Here is a 12,416-nt window from a genome sequence, read left to right as displayed (position 1 = left end):
TTGTACAATCCCCTAAAATTTAATTGGTTGGGGTCAGTACCCCACTATCTCCCTCCAACAGAGTTTCAATGTCTTCATTAAATTTGTCACCCCATAACAGTTCTCATGTAGTTTATTGGTCCTTCTGATTGACGTTTTCAGCGGGTAGAATGTCCGGTATGATTTCATACTCTCGTGGTCCTCTTTGCATCTTTAGTCAGTGGCTCCATTGTCTGTACCGGTTCAGGCGACCTGGTACCTGCGAGCAGTCTACACTGTTGCATTCAGCAAGAATGTTTCACTAAGCAAGTCGAATTTCATGAGAATGGATCTACTACAGTTACATTCATCTTCTAGCTTTGGAAAAATACGAGTTCATGTCCTTCAGCAATTCAGCACACTGCACGTTAGAAAAAACACATTTAATATGAAACCAGGCAGCTAGGCGTCGACTCATGCTAACTAAGGCCTAATGATTTATTAGCAGAACTTTAACATATAACTTTTTATTATTAGTGCAAAATCATATTCTAACATAACATTTCATCATTATTAATCAGTTTCATTAGTCATTGTATATGTTGGCAGCCACTCCCCGTGGGCACCTTTCAAGCGCACGTTTACCAAAATACATTAATACATTTTCTAAGCGGCATTATTACGCATTAGTTCATAAACATTTCATGTTAATTTTTGAGTATATAAGCTGCGCTCTCTCAGGGGCAAGACTTCAAATATTTTATTCATTGAAAGTATGTCAGCAGGATATGAGTATGTGCAGTTTAGTAGATACAGATAGTTAGGCCTTAAACTTAAAATAGCACGTAGTCATTTAACATTTTGGAATATAAATGGTTTTAAAGAACTGAGTGATTTCTTAGTACAGGGCAAATATATGAATTGCAAGACCTTTAGGTGAGGTGCGGTGACCAATGCAAGCCTTTTTTTCTATTATTTCAGCAGATCATTCAGCTAGTGAAAAGCTGCTGCTCAGTGTCTAGTTAATGATCCCACTCTGCTTTGTCATCCTTGTCCAGGACAAAGCTTTGTGGTATTGGAAAATGGTGTAGAATATTTCAGAACAAAAGTTCCTGCCCTCTGGTGAAAAGCTTTCTAAGTAAAATTAGCCACCCAAACACACTGTACTTTTTCAGAGGTGGAGTGGCAGTTCATATCACAACTAGGTCACAAGGCTTTAAGAGCAGCAAAGTTTAAGAGGATGTTCTTTCTATCCCATTGGATGGTGATCTTTACTCCAAGGGCTCTTCTTAGAATGTATCCGGCCTTGGACAACCGTTACATTTGTTGCAAACAACAAGGGAAGGGTGCTTGACTACACATTTTCTTTTCCTGCCCGGAGATGGCACAGTTTTGGGAAAAAGTGTTTACGGTTCTTAGTTTGGGATTACAGACCAGACTTTATCCTGAGGCAATTGTTGCACTTTCTGGCTTTTTAAAACAGCAGCAAAGTACCTTGGCAGGTTAAGGGGAGCAATATGGGAGGAGAAGGTCTTGGACAGCCTACATCCTGAGGGCCTGACTGGAATACCTGAATGACTGGACTCTGGTAAGTAACTATCACTCCCCTGGCACTAAGGACTCCTGTCCAGCATGCTTCCCCACCACCCTATCACTCCTCAAGTCACCCTATCTTCGACTCCACCTCCCACCCAATCACCTAATTCCCCCTGCATGTATTAGCCACTATTAAAGCTCCACAAGTACTAGTTACCCTTTTGTCTATTACTGTTAAAAGCTTTCTAATCTTTTCATCATTTAAAATGACTCCTATGCGCGTGTCAATTGCCTCAAAAGTATCCCCCATTAATTGTGTTCCTTCACTAATACTATATGTGTGTCTCTGTGCTGGTGTCATTATTGAAGCATCTATACAGTGTACAAGATATTTGAAAAAGCAAAGCTAAGTAGCAAATACCTTCCCAATCAGCAGGTAGTTTGAAATAAGCATCCTATCCACAAATGACCCCTGTGGGTTAACTTGAAAGGTAACCCATTGGGTTATAAGACCCTCTGTATATTTCAATTACCAGCTCCGCCCTCTAACTCTTTGCAAGTTCCTCAATACAATGGAATAAGGGTTTTCAATTTCTTTGGACATCTGGTTCCCATAATCAGGATGGCACTTCTGGGGTTGGTAACACTTCTTCTCCTGTTTACTATTTTCCATTTGTGACCATAGCTGTCCAAAATCATGGACCACACCAAAGCCATACTGGCTATCTGTAAATATAGTCACTCTCATTTGAGCTGTCAGACAGCAGGCTCTGGTAAGGGCAATCAGTTCTGCAACTTGTGCTGAGGTAACACCTTGAAGCTGTGATGCTTCTACAATTTCTTGAATTGTACTGTGTATAAACTGTCCTCATGACACCTCCATTGGTCCTCAAACACGAGCCATACACTAAAATTATCTAATCAGGCTCAAACAATGGTTCATCCTTTATATCTGGCCTCGGCTTGATGCATAGTTCCATGACATCTAGACAATTATGCACAAATTCATTATTTACATCACCTTCAGGCAGTGGTAGCAGAACACCTGAATTTAAAAACTGCTATCCTTTCAGAGTCACATTTTCAGATGTGAGGATTTGCTGCTTATATTTTGCAAGCCAGAATTTGTCATTTACTGGGTTTTTGTTCCAGTAAGTCAAATTTCCACAGAGTGAGGGAACATAACAGTTGAAGGACGTCTCATCCCTATGTTTTCGTACCATTCTATGCTGACACCAACAGCCACCACTGATTTAAGACAACAGAGCAGCACTGCAGGTATAGGGTCAAGGGTAACTGAGAAGTAGGCTACAGGTCTTCTTGATTCACCATGCATCTGTGTAAGCACTGAGAGAGCACAACCCTCCTCACTGCAAAACATGTGAGCATTTGCTGTAATCTGGCAATCCTAATGCTGGGGCTTGACAAAGACTTTCTCTCAGCTATAGGAAAGCTTTCAAGCATTCGTTGTCCCAGGGAAACAAATCAGGACACTTTGGGATTAATTGCGAGTTTGGTGGTCCTAGGACCTCCATGTTGGCGGTGGTGGTCAGACCACCAACTGGCTTGCAAAGAAGACTTCCAAATTATTACTATGGTGGTATTCCCAACAGAAAACAGCCAAAGCACCGCCAACACCGGCATAGCGGTCAGATCGCCACAGATGATGCAAGACGCCTGTAGGTCGGCAGAGACCATGTTTCTGCAGGACATTTTACAAGGCTGCACACCGCCACGGTTTCCGCTGCAGTCGCACCACCACAGAAAGCCAGGCAGAGACAAATTCTATAAAAGGAGATACTCATCTTCAGGAAGCCATACTCGTCCAGAGCTGCAATGGAACCACAAGCACACGTCATCCCGCTGCTCCTGCTCGCCCAAAGACTGCTGAATCTTCGACGACAATGACAACAGCAAACGTAAGTACACACACTCACCTGTTGTATTTTCGTACACTTACACAACATACCATCGGGAAGGGGATGCGAGGGCGACAATCACATGCAACTTTACACTGACATGCACACTCACATACAGACACACACACACAACCACACATACACAGTATACACACTATGGCCACTCTCCACACACACACACATAAAAAACACACATGCATGGACACACAGAACAGGTCCAGCCACACACAATACCACACAACACCACATCACAACAACACCACAACCGCACCATCATCAACACATTGGCAAGCACACAAAATAGACACTACAAAGGGACACATCACACATACAACACAACGTAGAACCAACAGGAAATGAACACACAGAATTACACAACTATACAACTTACCAATCGACATACACATCACACACGTGTCCATCATACCACACGCAAAACTCACAAACAGTCAAAGCACAGAAAGCCACATGACATAGCTGCAAACACATCAAAACATACACTACACAATGCCATCACAACATGTCTGCTACATACACATGCCCATCACACAGCGAACACCAACACACACTCTATCATTAGGGGACAAAAGCACTGCACACACCCACACATACTGGCCATACCATACAGGGAGACCATACACCACACACACACAAATACTCACACACAGCCAATGTTAGCCAGGAACAACTCCACCCAAGGATAAGAAATGCAGGACAAAGATGTAACCAGGAAACCAACAACTGGTTTGTATGAATATATATATTTTTAAATGAAGTTAAAACTCAAAGGCCATAGGCCAGACCAAACATTGGCCCTCATTACAACCCTGGCGGTCGGTGTTAAAGCGGCGGTAATACCGCCAACAGACCGGCGGTAAAAAAAATGGAATCACGACCACGGCGGAAACCGCCAACACATACAGCCACTTTAACACTCCGACCGCCACGGCGATAGCAACAAACACAGCGGTGGTAACCGCCAACAGCCAGGCAGAAGACAATGTACCACCCACCCCATTACAAAACGCCCATCCGCCAGCTTTTCCGGGGTGGTACCAATGCCATCAAAAGCATGGTGGAAACAGTACTTGGAAGGGAAACCACTCACCTCTCCACACTCAAGGAAGAACCAGGATGCCATGGGCACGTCCTTCCCATGCTGGTGTATCTTCTCCCATACCAGGTGTACCAACGGCAGCGACGACAACCACAGTGAGTACAGCACCTAGTAGACAGGGGCGGGGGAGGGGGAGGAAAAAGAGAGTGACACACACACGCAACACGCAACATCCCCCCACTCACTCCCAACACCATACACACAAACACATGCAACAAAATTACATATACACCCCGTAACCCTCTAGAATAACGTAGGGACAAAAGTAATTGAGTCAAATTAGTGTTATATTAGAAATACTCAGAAATATGTTAATATCTCAAAAACTGTATTTACAAAATATACAATGTGTACAAAAGGCGGGACAATGTCCACCCAAAATGTCCGTGGCCCACTGGGCCAAAACACATAGGCCAAGCCCACACTTGACTCCTGGCTCAATATGGAGAGAACACTGCAGGGGCATCAGGTCGAAAACACACAGGCACCTCAGGGGGCCGGGGAAGGGGGGCATCTCAGCCGGAAGATGGGACAATGTTACTAGTCTTGGAGGGGGCTCCATGCCCATTGCAATGTCCTGGGGAGTGCAAGGCCACAGTCTCTCAAGTCTCTCCAGTGGGTGGTTTGCCCACTGCTTGCTCCTGGAGAGTGCAAAGCCACAGTCTCTCAAGTGGGTGGTTTGCCCACTGCTTGCTCCTGGGGATGGCAAAGCCACAGTCTCTCACATGGGTGGTTTGCCCACTACACGGTCCTGGGGAGTGCAAAGCCACAGTCTCTCAAGTGGGTGGTCTGCCCACTGCTTGGTCCTGGGGAGTGCAAGGCTACAGTCTCTCAAGTGGATGGCTTCTCCACTGGTTCTGGAGGGGGCTTTGGACCCAGTGTAATTAATCCTGCCAAGGATAGGGTGAGTGGATGCCTTTCTCCACTGGTTCTGGAGGTGGCTTTGTGCCCAGTGATGCAGCACTTGGGTGGTGCCAGGTCACAGTCCTTCACCTGGGTGTCAGAGCCACAAGATTTGCAGTGGTCAAGATGCAAGATAGTCCATGGAGGCAGGCCTACAGTCCATCCGTCGGCGGCTACGGCTGCACAGTGGTGGTAGTGCCGGTGGTGGTGGGGGGAGGCTCCAGCCCTTCTCCTGCAGCCTCGGACGGCTGCCCACTGGGGCTGCTGCTGCTGGCAGTGGTGCTACTGTAAGCGGTGCAGTTGGCGATGCTGGCCGCGGTGCAGGTGGAGGTGCTGGCGGTTGTGCTGGTAGCCACCAGGCCTTCACCTGCAGGCTTGGGCGGCTGAAGTGTCTTGGCTGGTGTTTTGTGCCCCTTCCTGCCCTTGGCAGATGGTGGTGTCACCTTGGGTCTGGCAGCTGGAGTCTTTGAGGTGGCCTTGCTGGGTGGTTGTGGCTCCTTCCCCTTGCTGGATGCTATCCCCTTCTTCACCTTGCCAGGTGGCGGAATGTTCTTGGTCTTGGCAGGGGTTGGTGGCACACTGGCTGGGCTGACGGGTGCCCCCTTTGAGCCTCTGACAGCTGCAGGAACCACAGCAAACGTGGACTTGGTGACTGAGGTGCTGGGCTGGGTTTTGGCCACCCTGGCCCGAGGGAAAGGACGGGGGGAGGGGTAGGGAACAGCTCAATGTTGGCTAGGTAAAGCTTCTTAGGGACATTAGGGCAGGAATAGGGTGAAGGTTTGGGAGTGGAGGAAGTGGGAGGGCTTGTAGGAGGTGTCAGTCTACTGTGTTTGGGTGCTGGTGCAAGAGCTGGATGCTGTTGTGAGGTGGATGGCTGTTGGGTGGATGTGTGCTTGTGTTTCTGTACTTTGGGAGGAGGGGTCACAGACACAGTGGGAGAGGACACAGGGGACGTGTGCATGGATATGGGGGTGGTGAATGCCAGTGAGGGGTGTGTAGTGGATGTTGGTGTGTCTGCATGGGGATGGTGCTTGTGTGAGTGCCTGTGAGATGAAGTGTGGTGCTTGTGTTTGCCTGAGCCACTTCTGTGTGTTGATTTGGGTGAATGCTGGTCTGAAGCTGTGCTTGGGATAGAATGGGGTTGAGGGGATTGGGACTGGGTAGAGGAAGTTGGAGGGGGGAGGCTAGAGAAAGGGACAATGGCTGAAATTAGTGCGGAGGCCAGAGCCTTTAATGCTCTCTGTTGGGCCGCCACGCCAGAGTGAATGCCCTCCAGGTATGCATTTGTTTGTTGCAAATGCTTCTCGACACCTTAGATGGCATTCAGAATGGTTGACTGCCCAACAGTGAGGGATCTCAGGAGGACAATAGCCTCCTCACTGAGGGCAGAAGGGCTGACTGTGGCAGGGCCTGAGGTGCTTGGGGCGAAGTAGATGCCCACCATCCTGGGTGAGCGGGCACGGGAAACACGCTGAGGGACTGCTGGGAGGGCGGTGGTGGTAGGGGGGGTGTTGACTGTACCTGTTGTTGGGGTGGGCACAGAGGTGTCCGCCACCACCAGGGAGCTTCCATCGGAGGAGGAGTCGATGTCTGTAGTGTCCCCTCCTGTCTCCGTCGTGGTGCTCCCCTCACCCTCCGTCCCACTGGTGCCCTCACCCTCGGTGGATTTGTCCTCCTGGCCCATTTGGGATGCAGCTTCCTCCGTCGCCGGTGCATCTGGTCCTCCGACAGATGATGCTAATGCACACAATGACAGGGTGACAAAACAAAAAGGGGGGAGACAAAGGATACACTTGGTCAGTGCCAGCTACAACACTGCCGTTGGCATACACAACATACAGGGAGCTGCCCTATGCACTAGGCCATGCACTACCAGTTACAATGCTAGTCACCAGCCCATGGGTGACATGGCATAACACCATCAGCTGCACAACTGAAACCCACTAACACCATTGGGTTTGGAGTGCTTCAGAACCTGCCCAACAAGGGACCTACCCTGCCATGTTCACCCAGGCGTAGAGGAACCCACAGTCCACATCCCCCACCCAGGTAAATCCTTAACGCTCACCAAATCATGAATCTGAATTTGTACTCACCCACTTTTTGCTGCTATGATGCCCTCAACCACCCATCCAACTCCGGATAGTCCGCCAGGATGCGGAACATCAGGGGGGTCAGGGTACGATGGGCACCTCTTCCTCGTTGGGAGGCCAGCCGCAGCTGGTCCTCCGCCGTCTTCCTTGCCCAGCAGCGCAGGTCGTCCCACCATTTGCAGTAGTGGGTGCTCCGCCTGTCAAAAACCCCCAGGGTCCGCACCTTCTTGGCGATGGCATGCCAAATACCCTTTTTCTGATGGGCGCTGACCTGCAGGAAAAATACAGTAGAAAAGGGATTAGTAATACCGTCCGGACCGTCACACTCATGGCCCACCATATTCCTCCCATCCCCTAATGCACATATATTGACCACCATACATGCAGCACTCTGCCCAGGACACCTCAGCCCCCCCTTACATGTTGCTTACACACACAGCACTCCATGCATTCATGGCCCACGCATCATGCTTACAGTGTACTCACCTGTTTGTCTGGAGGACCATAGAGTGAAGTGTACTGGGGTAGGACCCCATCTACAAGTCTCTCTAACTCCTCTGCAATGAAGGCAGGGGCCCTTTCCCCAGACACATGAGCCATTGTCACTTCCAGACACAGGTCACAGCAGCACTTGCAGTGTTGGGTCCTCTCCTGTTAAAGGTCAGGTAGCAAGTGAGTGAATTGATAGAAAATGGCGGTCACGTCCGCGTTGGTGCATACCGTCACCGCTGGCGTACATCGCCATTGGCTCCTGGAACCCATAGGGCCCAATGATAACCAATGCAAAGTTGCGGGCTGTCATCAACCCCCTACCGGCTACCGCAATGGCACACAACTCCAGCGGAATTACCTCATTTCCACTTGTCCCTCCTCACAGGTCAGGCAGCTGCCATTTCAGGGGGGCACAGGCGATGGCACCTAACTGCGTCACAGTAGACATTGGCACATCAACTGACTTTCGGATTCACATACTGGTTCAGTAAATGAAGAGATGCATCATTATTGCAATAGATATGTGAATATGACCCTCTGCTCACCGTTTTCCTCCCTAGGCTTCAACCGCTGATGATGAATATGAGATGGAGACATCCTGCAGTGTACAGACCCTTGGTAGACCTTGCGACAACAGAGGACAGGCACATTATCCTAACATACAGACTTGATAGGGCCACAATCCAAGAATTGTGTGCCCAATTGGAGCCAGACCTGATGTCAGCTATTGGCCAGCCCACAGGTATCCCCCCTCTAGTGCAGGTTCTGTCAGTGCTCCATTTACTGGCAAGTGGTTCCTTCCAAACAACAGTGACCATGGCATCAGGGATACATCAGCCAATGTTCTCAAACGTGTTGACCAGAGTGTTGTCTGCCCTGCTGAAACTCATGTGCAGCTACATCGTATTCCCCCAGGTGGAGGATTTGGCCACAGTGAAAGATGACTTTTATGCCCTGGGACATATACCCAACATCATTGGTGCCATTGATGGTACACATGTAGCATTTGTTCCACCCCCCCTGGAGAAATGAACAGGTGTTCAGGAATGGAAAAAGCTATCACTCTATGAATGTGCAGATGGTGTGTTTGGCTGGCCAGTTCATCTCCCATGTGAATGCCAAGTATCCTGGCTCTGTGCATGACACCTTTATCTTGAGGAATAGCAGCATCCCATATGTGATGGCTCAACTCCAGAGGCACCGGGTGTGGCTACTAGGTGAGCCCAAGGTCCCCACCCAGTATATGTTGGTGTCTGGGTATGGGGTTGTCCCTAAGGGTTATTCTGTGTCTAACAGTTGTCCCTCGATATTTGCAGGTGACTCTGGTTACCCCAACCGCTCATGGCTACTGACCCCAGTGAGGAATGCCAGGACAAGGGCAGAGGAATGTTAAAATGAGGCACATGCCAGGTTCTGGTGCCTCCATCTGACTGGTTGATCTGTGTAATACTCACCCAAGAAGGTGTTCCAGATCATTGTTGCATGTTGCACAACCTGGCCTTGAGACGCCAGGTGCCTTTTCTGCAGGAGGATGAGCCTGGAGATGGTCTTGTGGCAGCGGTGGAGCCTGTGGACAGTGAGGAAGAAGAGGCAGAGGAAGAAGATGTGGACAACAGAAGTAATATCATACAGCAGTACTTCCAGTGACACACAGGTAAGACACTGTAACTTCACTTTACTTTTCAGTTTTCTGTTGGACATTGTACATGGCAGCATGATTTCCCTATGTCTATGGCCACTTACTGTACCCTTTGGCATCTCTATTTTCAAATCTCTGTGCCCCACTCTTGCTCCTAGTATGTTTACTGCTGCCCACTACAGGTCATACCAATGTATAAATTGCTGTACATATGAATTGCAATGTTTTCAGAATGTTGTACTAATACATATTTCAATCAATTGACAGACTCGAGCATTGGTCCAAGGGTGTTTATTTGAGTGCTAATAAGTAGAAGGGGCTGTGTAATGGGCTGGGGCGATGGTGGAGGAATGTCCAGTTAGAGTCCAGTCTCTTGGTATCACAGGTGCATTGTCCAATGGGGCATAGGAAGGGGAGCAATGGCGTTTCATGGTGAATTGGGAGACAGAGTGGGACAGAGGGTGACAATCAGTAGAGTCTTATTTCGTGGCAGAGATCTTGGCAATGTTCTCTGGCTTCTGCCTGGATTGCTGGGACCGTTTGCGGGGTGGTTCTCCTTCTGCAGGGGGTGGGTTGCTGGTGGCCTGTTTGTCAGGAATAAGGCTGTGTGCGTCCAGGTCCCGCCCGAAACTCCGCTGCGCGTATTTGCGGCACTTCATACGCACCACTTGTCATCCCCTCTTGTTCTAGAAGTGGTTATCAGCGTCACCTGCCCTGTGGTAAAGCTCATGTAGCTGCAGGGTCAGGACATTGGTGGACAAGATGCACTTATCAATGCTATTCTATGAATGGACTACAATTCCCAGGTTTTTAGATGCAGCGGCCATCTAGGGGTGTGGCAGGCCTATAAAGCCCAACCACACCCAAGGACATTGTTCACTATTGTTGAAGACTTCGATGCAGTCAGACCTCATGGGGGTTCCTGTGAAGAAGAGCAGATTTCCTGCATGACAGATTGACAGCAAATCGGAGTATCCTTGATTCCATGGTGAATTCAGATACGAGTAGGTCGTGCTCGTAGCGGTAAGGTCTTGATGAGCCCAATCTTGAAGGGAGTCATTACTTCCAAAAGTAAAGTGCCCCTTAGCACAATGAGCAAAATGTTTTCAGTCCAAAGAGTAAAGTGCTCCTGGCACGATCATAAAAGCGCTTCAGGCTAAACGAGTAAAGCGGCCTTGGCGCGACGATCAAAGCGCTTCGGGCCACAGGAGTAAAGCGCCCCTTAGCACAATTAGCAAAGCGCTTCAGGCAACATGTGTAAAGCGCCCTTGGCACGACAATCAAAAGTGTTTAAGGCCACACGAGTAAAGCAACCTTGGCTCAACGGTCAAAGCGCTTCATGCCACATGAGTAAAGCGCCCCCTTAGCACAACGAGCAAAGCGCTTCAGGTCACAAGAGTAAAGCGCCCTTGGCACGACAACCAAAGCATTTCAGGCCACATGAGTAAAGCGGTCTTGGCACGAGGATCAAAACGCTTCAGGCCACATGAGTAAAGCGCCCCTTAGCACAACGAGCGTAGCGCTTCAGACAAAGCAAGTAAAAGCGCTCCCTGGCATAATGAACAAAGCGCTTCATGCATGATGATCAAAGCGCTTCATGAACAACAAACAAGGCGTTTCTGCCCAACGAACAAAGTGCTTCAAGTTTAATGAGTACAACTTTCAGGCCTTAGTAATAAATGTGAAAACGTTTTGGAGATGCGCAAATTATAGGTTCATTGTTTTTTGGGAAGCATAATATGTGAGATACATATTTAAGTCTTTGAGAATTTCTAGGCTGAGATCAAACATTTATGTTATGAATGCATAATTGTTACATGATTGATATTCAGAGTATGACCATAGTCCAAAGCTCTTTCCATCTCTAAGTTCAGAGGTTGCAGTTTGTTCTTGTGCCATGATTCAAATAAGGGGCTACGCCCAATTCACAAAGGGTCTCAATCTGATACCACTGAGACGCCTTTATTCAAGAGTTTATTGGTGAGTTTATACTGTTATGAATGAGTATATGCATATTTGTTCTAACCGTTTCTTTTCAGATCTCTCTCCCAGCAGTTCCCTACCCTAATTTCCCTCCACCTGGCTTCCTCATAACTCTGTGCTTTGATAGCTTTCTGAGTTGGTGACGCCGGGAGGTGGGCCTTTTGTTCAGCAGTGTGCAGGTCCTGAGGAAAGGGCACTGTGACACTGTTGTTCCAGTGGTGGGGCCTCCAGTCCACTAGCGCCAGCGGAGGTGGAGGGCTTTTCATTGGTGTGGCTAGTGTCAGGGGCTCGTTGTTGTGCCACTGCCTCCCTCATGGTGTTGGCCATGTTAGCCAGCACCCCTGCAATGGTGACCAGGATGGTGTGGATATGTTTGAGGTCCTCCCTGATCCCTAGGTACTGTCCTTTCTGCAGCCGCTAGGTCTCCTGCAACTTGGCCAGTATCTGGCCCAAGGTCTCCTGGGAATGTTGGTATGCTTCCAGGATACCTGCAAGTGCCTCATGGAGAGTGGACTCCCTGGGCCTGTACTCCCCCTGTCACACAGCAGTCCTCCCAGCTTCCCTATTGTACTGTGCCTCTGTCCCCTGAACCGTGTGCCCACTGCCACTGACCCCAGGTCCCTAATTTTCTTGGGTTTGTGTGGTTGTCTGGGGTCCCTGTAGTAGTGGACACACAGCTGATTGACGTGTCCTGGGGAAAGTGGTATGGGCCCGCTGGGTGGGTGCTGTGCTGGTGTTTCCTGAGTGTGGAGGCTCTGTGGTGGTATGGGGCTGTG

This window comes from Pleurodeles waltl, chromosome 10, assembly GCF_031143425.1.
Source record: "Pleurodeles waltl isolate 20211129_DDA chromosome 10, aPleWal1.hap1.20221129, whole genome shotgun sequence".
NCBI classification, from domain to species: Eukaryota; Metazoa; Chordata; class Amphibia; order Caudata; family Salamandridae; genus Pleurodeles; species Pleurodeles waltl.
The sequence above is the reverse complement of the archived record's forward strand: the minus strand, read 5'-3'. Positions refer to the sequence as shown.